This window comes from Mobula hypostoma, chromosome 25 (assembly GCF_963921235.1).
Source record: "Mobula hypostoma chromosome 25, sMobHyp1.1, whole genome shotgun sequence".
NCBI classification, from domain to species: Eukaryota; Metazoa; Chordata; class Chondrichthyes; order Myliobatiformes; family Myliobatidae; genus Mobula; species Mobula hypostoma.
Genome location: NC_086121.1, coordinates 29,500,757 through 29,509,836, shown reverse-complemented (window position 1 = coordinate 29,509,836; position 9,080 = coordinate 29,500,757). Strand labels below are relative to the sequence as shown.

Sequence of the window (9,080 nt, the reverse complement as noted above, 5' to 3'; positions counted from 1 at the left end):
ACTCTGATCAGAAAATCCATCCAGTCATCTGAGGAACATTAAACCACAAATGAGTGAAATCTGAATTGACTTTTCCCAAATACAGATTTTTTTTGGGGGGTGGTGGGCGGGAGTGGAACATGCGTTGGTGTTTGAACAAGGCCGGCTAGAGACTTCCCCCACATCGAGGTCAAACTGCTCCCACTGCATAGCCGCTTGCTTGCTGTATCCTGGATACCGGACTCTAATGAGATCTGCGCATTTGCACTCATTAAACTTTAACCTCCCGCCCAGTTTTCTTGATATGTGTGTGTGTGCGTTTTTTCCCTGGGAAACTAGGAGATTTGAATGAGATTTCACTGGCGTGATTAGGAAATCCACGTAGAAGAGAAAGTCTGGCCCCACACTGTTCGTTGCCTACACTGAGTGGAGCAGAGCAATTGATAAATATTCATTGCTGGAACCAGCAAAGCGCCCTGGAGGATTGTGGAGGAAACTTGCAGAAATCCTATTGGTTGTACGGGTGCCCAACGCTGTGAGGGATCTGAGCTCTTTCTATTGAGGGTAAAAGGACCTAGGACAGAGCCCCCCGATTCTGGTGGGAAATTGCTTTCGAAGTTGCCAGCAGTTTATTTTGAAGGATTTTTTTTTGTCACGGTAGGCTGTGTCGACGAGATATGGGATGTAAAATGCTCTGATGCGGAGACTATGAGCAACGAGGCTTTATGCTCCCACTCTTGCGATTTAATATCATTCTTTCAGAAGCTGTGCAGCCTTTCGCTCTTTGTACATGACAACAAAGGCGTAGCTCGGTAAGTGGAAAAGTCTGTTTCTGCGCCGATAATGTAGTCTTTAGAGGTAATTTTTCAATATTATCTGTGCCATCCAGTGTATTGGATCGGGGTTGACTGGAACTGACAAAGGCGATCCCGGTTTTCTGTCAGAACAGGGTGGAGGGGGAAGAATGGGAAGGCACTGGGATTAAACGAGCAAATAACGTTTACATTCCGAACTGTGCAAGCAAAAAAAAATGGCTCTGGAGAATTGTGACCGAACAGCTACAAAATAGGTCATCCGTTGGATGTGTATCTGTGCATTTTGTGATAAGGTGGGTGGGAATAATTGATGGAATCATTGGAGTTCACTTTATTTTGCTGGAAGTATTAGTGACTCTCCTGCCTGACATGGGGTTGGAGAAAGCAACGGTGACGTGGTGGCGGGTCTGAGAGGCTGTTGAAACAATTTCGACGGTGTTGGACAGGGCTCGTTATCATTTCTTTAACTTCTCTTGGGTCCTTGCCAGATATTCTGCTGATGCTTTTTGCTGCAAGTCATAAGTCAAATTTCTCTCCATGCTGCAACTTAAGCAGACTAACGTGGTTGAGTTACCGGACTAGCACTTGGAGACATGGCCTATCGAACTGAAGATGAATTCAAGGCCTTCTGTGGCTTTGCGGAATTTAACTAAGGGTTATTGAATAAACCTTGAATACGAAGGTGGGCAAGGAATTACTGGAATGTTGTAAAAATCTGGTTGTAAAATCTGGTTGGTAATCTGATGTCTTTAAGGAACGCTGCTGTCCTTGCTGGGACTGGCCTATCTGATTCCAGACCTACCAATATAATTGCATCTTTCACCCCTTGGCCACTTACTCAGTACATCCCAGTGTTATTATGTATAGATCGACGATAAATGCTGGCTGGTCTTGCAAATCATTTCTACCTTCTGTATAAATAATTACTAGAAAAATCAAATCTGCAGAATATTGATCTTGTTACATTATTGTGTTTGGTTCTGGTCTCGTTTTAGGAAGGATGCAGAAGCTTTAGAGAAGGTGCAGAGATTTGTCAGGACATGACTGGTTTCGAGAGCATGTCACATGAGGAAAGGTTGAATGAGCAAGGGCTTTTCTTTTGGGAGTGAAGGAGGTTGAGATGAGATATGATAGAGGTTTATATGATGACAAGAGGCAGCCAGCACCTTTTTTCCCCGGGGCAGCAATGACTAATACGAGAGGGCATAATTTTATGGTGAGTATAGCAGGGATGTCAAAGGTAGGATTTATACACAAGGTGCTAAGTACATGGAACACACTACCAGGGATGGTGGTAGAGGCAGAGACATTAGGGAGATTGAAATGACATCTAGAGAGGCATATGGATGAAAGAAAAATAGAGGGTTATATGGGAGGGAAGGTTTAAATTGATTTTGGAATAGATGGGTTGAAGTATCTGTTCAGTTTAATGTTCTATGACACTGGGCAATTGATCAGTCTGTATTTGATGCCAACTTTTCTAATGTTGGTTACTCTTTGCAATTGTTCTCTCCTATCAGAATCCTAGGTTCCTTGGTCACTATTATTTTGTGCAGCATTTTATCACTTTGATGAGGAAAGACTTTCATGGGCAGTTTCTTTTTTTTTCAAGAATGCCTTGCTTCCAGTTTGGTGTTTTCTTGGGTGACTGATGAGATCAATATGAAACCCCCAGACTCTGCTACAGGTGAAGCATGAAGTACTTGGTGGACAATAATTGGGAGTGGTGCACTCCAACTTTTTAAGGTCATAGAAATTTACAGCACATCACAGGCCCTTCTGCCCACAATGTTGTGCTGACCATACTGACCACTCTAGAGACTGCCTAGGATTTCCCTAGCGCATAACCCTCTATTTTCCTAAGCTCCATGTACCTGTCTAAGAAGCTCTTAAAAGACCCTATTGTATCCACTTCCACCACTGCCACTGGCAGTGCATTCCATGCACTCACCACTCCCTGTGTGGGCAAACTTACCCCTGTCATCTGCTCGGTACTTATTTCCAAGCACCTTAAAACTATGCCCCCTCACGTTAGCCATTTTAGCTCTGAGTATCCACACGATCAATGCCCCTCATCATCTTATACACCTCTATTAGGTCACCTCTCGTCCTCCGTCGCTCCAAGGAGAAAAGACTAAGTACACTCAACCTATTCTCATAAGGTACGCCCTCCAATCCAGGCAACAGCCTTGTAAATCTTCTCTGTACTCTCTCTATAGTATCCACTTCCTTCCTGTAGTGAGGTGACCAGAACTGAACACAGTACTCCAAGTGGGGTCTGACCAAGGTCTTGTATAGCTGTAACATTACTTCAAGGCTCTTGAACATTACCTCATGGCACCTGCCTATATCACTTACCTCAGAGCTATTTATACTGTACTTTTCTGTGACTCTATTACCTAACCTTATCAGTGCCATTCCAAATGTACTTTCTGAGTATTTGTAAGCCAGTGATCAGGAGAATTGATTAGGGAATGTTGCATTAGGCTTTGAGAACATCCTTTCTACCTGGTAATTTCATTGTGTAGAAGCTTGGAATGAAATGTCATTTTTAGTAGTCTAGTGTTCGGTGTGTGAGGAGTGACTTATTCAATGGGGGGGGGGAAAGGTGCAAAATCCTCATTGGAGTTGACTGAGGGTGTTTGGCCCTTAATGCTGGAGATGTTGGCATGGGCAAAGAAACTGATGTTGGTTCATGTATTCCCTCAGTGCATTGCAGTCTGTATTGGTGGTACCCTTCCAGTAATTGATGTACCTGCTATAATTTATGCATCAGAAACATTCAGGAAGGCAAGATTTATGTGGCTTTGAATTCTTGAGTTCAAATACATTTACCCTAAATAGTCAAAAAATATTCTGATGCACAAAAACAATTGTAAATTTCATTTGTGTTTGCTGACAGTTGGATCCTGACGAATGGGCTGTAGTCCATATTTTATAGTGTCTCATCCTGGAGCTTTTATTCCCAGAGAGAAACATTATAAAGGACATTCAGGTTGATGGAGAATTTTTATTGGATGTCAAATATAGGGCCGATCCTTCATTTGCTTCTCTGAATGAATCGATGTTCACTTGGAGCTCAGCCTGTGAATACATGCAAAGTTCGGTTGTGTGACTAAGGTTGGGGTGATCCTATTTTTTGAGTGGCAGTGACTTTGGTTGAATATTGTCCCATTATTCCTGTGCATTGGTTCCACTCCAGGAATTCCATTAGATGTGGTGTTGTTATTGAGAAACACTAAAATGTGGTGGGTAAATGGTGCAACTCGCCTGATACCAATCCACAGTGAGGTTGAAATTGGTTATTTTGTGGACCCATTAGGATCATAGTTTGTATGAAATTATGAAGCAACCATAAGATGGAGACACTTTCCATGGACAGTCACTTGAAGAATGCAACACACATAAAAGTTGCTGGTGAACGCAGCAGGCCAGGCAGCATCTCTAGGAAGAGGTGCAGTCGACGTTTCCTGACGAAGGGTCTCGGCCTGAAACGTCGACTGCACCTCTTCCTCGAGATAATGCCTGGCCTGCTGCGTTCACCAGCAACTTTTATGTGTGTTGCTTGAATTTCCAGCATCTGCAGAATTCCTGTTGTTTGCACTTGAAGAATGCGTTGCCATCCCTCCAAATTGGTGTTTAATGTTCTGAGAAAGCCCATGTATGTGGTAGGTACTTTCTGTTGTATTTTCCCTGGAATTGTTGACTGGTGAAGATAAAGTCTATTATGCCTTTTGGATGAAAAAATATTCAGTGTATTATGGAGGGCATTTCTTTGGCCACTGGGGGGAGGTGACTGAGAAGAACCCTGGCATGCTTTTCTCTGTGTCAGAATAGGAAGACCCTCTGTAATTATCGTTATTGGATTTGTCAGTCTGTCTTGATCATGATTCTGATAACAGTGTTTCTGAGGACCCGTGGAATAATCTCCTGTTCACAGTCCAGGAAGGTCATGTCTGAACAGCACTACCTAAGCTATAGTTGGTTTAAAGCTCTCCAGTGTCAGTGAGAGGAAGTCATACTATGAATATTAAAGAATAGGATGGGGTTTTGTCCTATAATAATGTATTCATACAACTAAAAACTTGAATGTGAGGAAGAAAGGCAACTTGTGCACAACATTAATAAAGGATGTTTAACGTGCCACAATGTGACATCCTATCCAGGGCACTGAGGCAGTCTGATGTCTCTACTGCTGCTCCAACTGGGGGCAAAAACTTGCATTGATCTGGGATCTTGCAATTGAGTGCTAAAACAGATACTTACAATTACAGTTTTTAATAAACAAAGACTTGTGTTTTGGAATTAATTTGGTTCAACTTGTCCATGCCAAGCTAAGCAAGTCCTATTTACCTTTGTTAGGCACATATCTGTTTAAACCCTTCCTACTCATCTGCCTGACTGAATGTCTTTTCAACATTGTAATTAGCCTCCATCACTTCCTCTGGTAGCTCTTTCCATATACTGACCAACTGCTGTGCAGAAAAGGTTGCCACTTGAAAATTTTCCCATTTTTTTCCTTAAATTTATCCCCTCTAGTGTTTGACACCTCTACTCTGGGGGTGGGGAGGAGAAGACTGAGAGCAATCACCATGTCTATGCCCCTCATGCTTTTATATATCCCTTATCCTCTGATGTTTCAGGGAAATAAGCCTCAGCCTATCTATTCTGTTCTTTAAGCTCAAGCCCTCCAGTTCTGGAAACGTCCTTATGAATCTTTCCTCCACCCTTTCTAGTTTAAGAATCTCCTTCCTGTTGCTAGACTATCAGAACTGCACACAATACTCCAAGCATGGTCTTGCCAGTGTCCTGTACAGATGTTTTAACTCTGTCCTTTGACCGATGAAGTCAAGCGTGCCAAGTACCCTCTTCACCACACTGTCTACCACATTGCCTCTTTCAGGAAAATATGTATCTCTTATCCCTTAGTCTCTATGTTCTACAGCACTCTATTGGGCCCTACCATTTACTGTGGAAGTCTTGTCCTGGTTAAATTACTATAAGTTTCCCTGACCTGGTTCTCTGACCGTAGTTAAGATTTTATTAATATAATGAAATGCCCGTACTGTTTAATAGCAGGTTATGTTAATTTATTTTTGTCTTTGCTGTAGCCAGAGTTGAGACTGGTGTGCTGAGGAGTGAATTTAATTCATTGTTAACTGTTGACTCTAAAACAGATGTCCTCCCACATTTGGGTTACACAAGTTCAGCCTTGCACAATTCACAGGTCACTGCCCAAAAATGTGTGTGGAATAGCATTCGCTCTCACAGAATTCGTGACTAAATGCAGCTATTTAAACTATTTTTCAGGTCATGTTGCTCGATGCAGTTGATACAGCTTCATTTTATTGGAATATTGTGATATGGAACACTTTCTTGGAGAGTGGACAGCAACGGTCTTCCCCACCTGCTTAATGAGAGTGCTGCCCTTTCTGAATGGGGAAGTGGACCATTAAGAAAGTGCACCGGATACATAAGGAAATTCCCATGTTCTGACCTGTATCCGAGACCAGGATAGGAATGATGTAATTAGTTGTATTTCCTGGGACAGTCCAGATGAAGGGTCTCAATCTGAAACGTCAGCTGATCATTTCCCTTGATAGATGTTCCCCGACCCACTGATTTCCTCCAGCCCTCCGTGTGTGGCCCAAGATTCCAGCATCCTGAGTCTCTCATGTCCCCAGTAAGACTTGCTAAGCTCTTTAGTGTATGGATAGATCCAATACATGATGGCCTTCAGTTGGATTCCCGTTTAAAACAAAAAATGGAATAAATTGAATGCTGCTTAGAAAGTCTAGAGGTAAAATTTGAAGTCTGGCACTGGCATGTTGTAGGTCTTCCTTGGAAAGAAGTCAATCATTATGGAGAATATGAAAGAGAATTTAAGGAGTCTAGAATCACTAGGGAGGATCATTACGAAACATATTCAGACCTGTTTTTGTGGGGCTGTTGGGTGTTTGGCTGACACCAACATTTCAACATCTTTTGTACCACTTGCTGTTGGGTCGCCCTTGCCAAGCGCCAGCCCAACCTGCTAGTTCACACAGGATACATTGTCAGTTCTATTAAGGATCTCCTAATACCTGAGGACTTTAGAAGGGTGGAACAATGTGAGGGAGCTGTGTAAAATAACGCACCAACAGTCCACTGCAGATCGGAGACTCTCTAGGAGCTGGGAAAGGGTTAGGAAGGGAAGTATTGAGCTCTCAAGTATGTGTAATTAAATAGCGAGTAAATAATCTGTGTCTGTTTCAAATATGCCTCTAAAAGAGTCAGATTTTAAATTTCTGTGCACTTCCCCCATCCAAAACTGATGCATTAACATTTTTTTAATGATTAGTGCATTTTCAGGTCACTCATTTAAGCTGCATTCTGCAATTGAACATGCTGGCTACCTTCCCTCACAGGTACATTACTGGAGATGGCTTAGTTCGCTACTGCTTTAGCAAAGGCATTGTTTCAGGCTCCCATTTGCTCACCAATTGCATACATTTTTATTAAGTGAATCATGAATGTGGTTCTCAAACAAGCTGTTATTTGTTTCGCACGCAATTGGCAGAGTCATAGCTTGCACCCACATTCCCCTGCGTACTGTCCTGCTTAATGGCCTGCCTACCTCATTGTTTCAATGGACAGTTCATTAAACACTACTTGATTCAAGAGGACGATCGTTCCTTGGCCACTGCTACAATGGTTTTGCAATGGGGCTCTCCACCTACTGTGTGCAACAAGTTGCCAGGTTCTCATTAACGTTGTTTCATAAAAGCTAATTCCAAACTCATGCCAGTGCAGGCCTGATTTAATCGACCAGTGGCAAAGAAGCGTTGTCAGTCCCTGAGCTTGAAGAACCCATACAAATTAAATGAGAGGGTTCTGTGTCATGGATTTCAATTTGTTTTTCTGACGTAATTTGTAATCGGGCGCCAGCTTTTACTGCGAGTGGTGTTTGCTGTCAAGCAATGAGTAGGGCCAATGAAAATTAAGTGCAAATGCTGGAAATCTAAAATAAAAATCCTGGAAATAATCAGCAAGTGAGGCCACATCTGTGCGAAGAGCAATAGAGTTAATAGTTCAGCTCGACAACCCATGAGGTCCTTGACCTGAAACCTTACCTCTGTTTCTCCTTCCACAGATGCCACCTGACCTGTTGTGTATTTGCAGCATTTTCTGATTTTATTATGAATGATGGGATAATTATCTTAGAATTCCACCAAAGAACCAAGAAGTAAAATGCTTGTTAATTCACTTTGTATGCAATTTAGAAAAAAATTTGAAACTAGCAAATGTTTAAAAACCCTGGAATATCCATTAAGGTATGCTGTGAGCAACAATTGATGAAATAAATTTTGTTTTTCAGAGCCAGAGAGATTATTCAGTTGTAATTGCAGTTTAGTATGCCATCTAAAGATCATTTAGGCATTGGTCAACATAGTTGAAGATCTCTAATGGGTTCTATAGTGAACGGGGGGGGGGGGGGAGAACGTCGATTCAGACCATGAGAGGCCTGCGTTGGGCATTTTCATGCCTTACGAGGCGCAGATTGGAAGTCTGTGTGGGGCGCCACTCCTCGCACAGACTAGAGCAATGTGTGAAAATCTATAGTGAAAATCTATAGTGAAAATAGCACCTAAAACCCTGAATCATGTAATCTGAATTCCTGTTGAACTAGTAACCAGTATCGGCTGATGAGATGAGAGTTGACTGGGACAGCGTGCAAGTTTGGAAAATGAACTGGCTTATTGGAGAATTGGAAACAGCAATACAGTCTTGGAAATGTAAAATCTCAAAATACGAATGTGTGGATAAGGGCTTCAGCTGAACCAGAGGCTCATGTTGATAGAAATTATGGGGAAGAATGCACAAGTGGTCCTACACTGTACCTCAAGCTGTCGGGAGAGCACATGAAGAAGAGTACAGCTGCAGTGATGAGATTAAAGCTAACAGTGATACGAGCTCAACTGGAAGGAACCAGTATGCTGCTTTACTAGTACTGCAGTGCTAAGATAATGTCATTTGTACTTATTTGCATGCTGTGAATATATCGCTGATGCCTTGGAGCACAAGTTGATTTCTGAATAAACTCGTTCTAATAAATGTACAGAGAAATTAAAAATCTTCAGCCTAAGAGTGTTTTGAGTGAAAATTATAAATACATTGTCTTAAATATCTTGCATTGTTTTCCTCCGCTTTTCTAATGAATCACCAACTTCAAAGAAAGAATTTGTTTTTATTTATCACAAATAACTCCATTCTGTGGGGACTGGTGCACTTTCCTCAGCAGCTTGT

At 42.1% G+C, this 9,080-nt stretch overlaps 1 protein-coding gene across 2 annotated transcripts in view; it reads left to right on the top strand.

Annotated features, from left to right (window-relative positions):
• The first annotated feature begins 323 nt into the window (after positions 1-323).
• LOC134337913 (rho guanine nucleotide exchange factor 10-like protein) overlaps positions 324-9,080 on the top strand; it is a 225,223-nt gene continuing 216,466 nt past the window's right edge. For both annotated transcript variants that reach the window (XM_063033279.1, XM_063033278.1), the window contains exon 1: positions 324-791. The gene's annotated coding sequence lies outside the window, so the exon portion shown is untranslated. The remainder of the gene's footprint in view (positions 792-9,080) is intronic.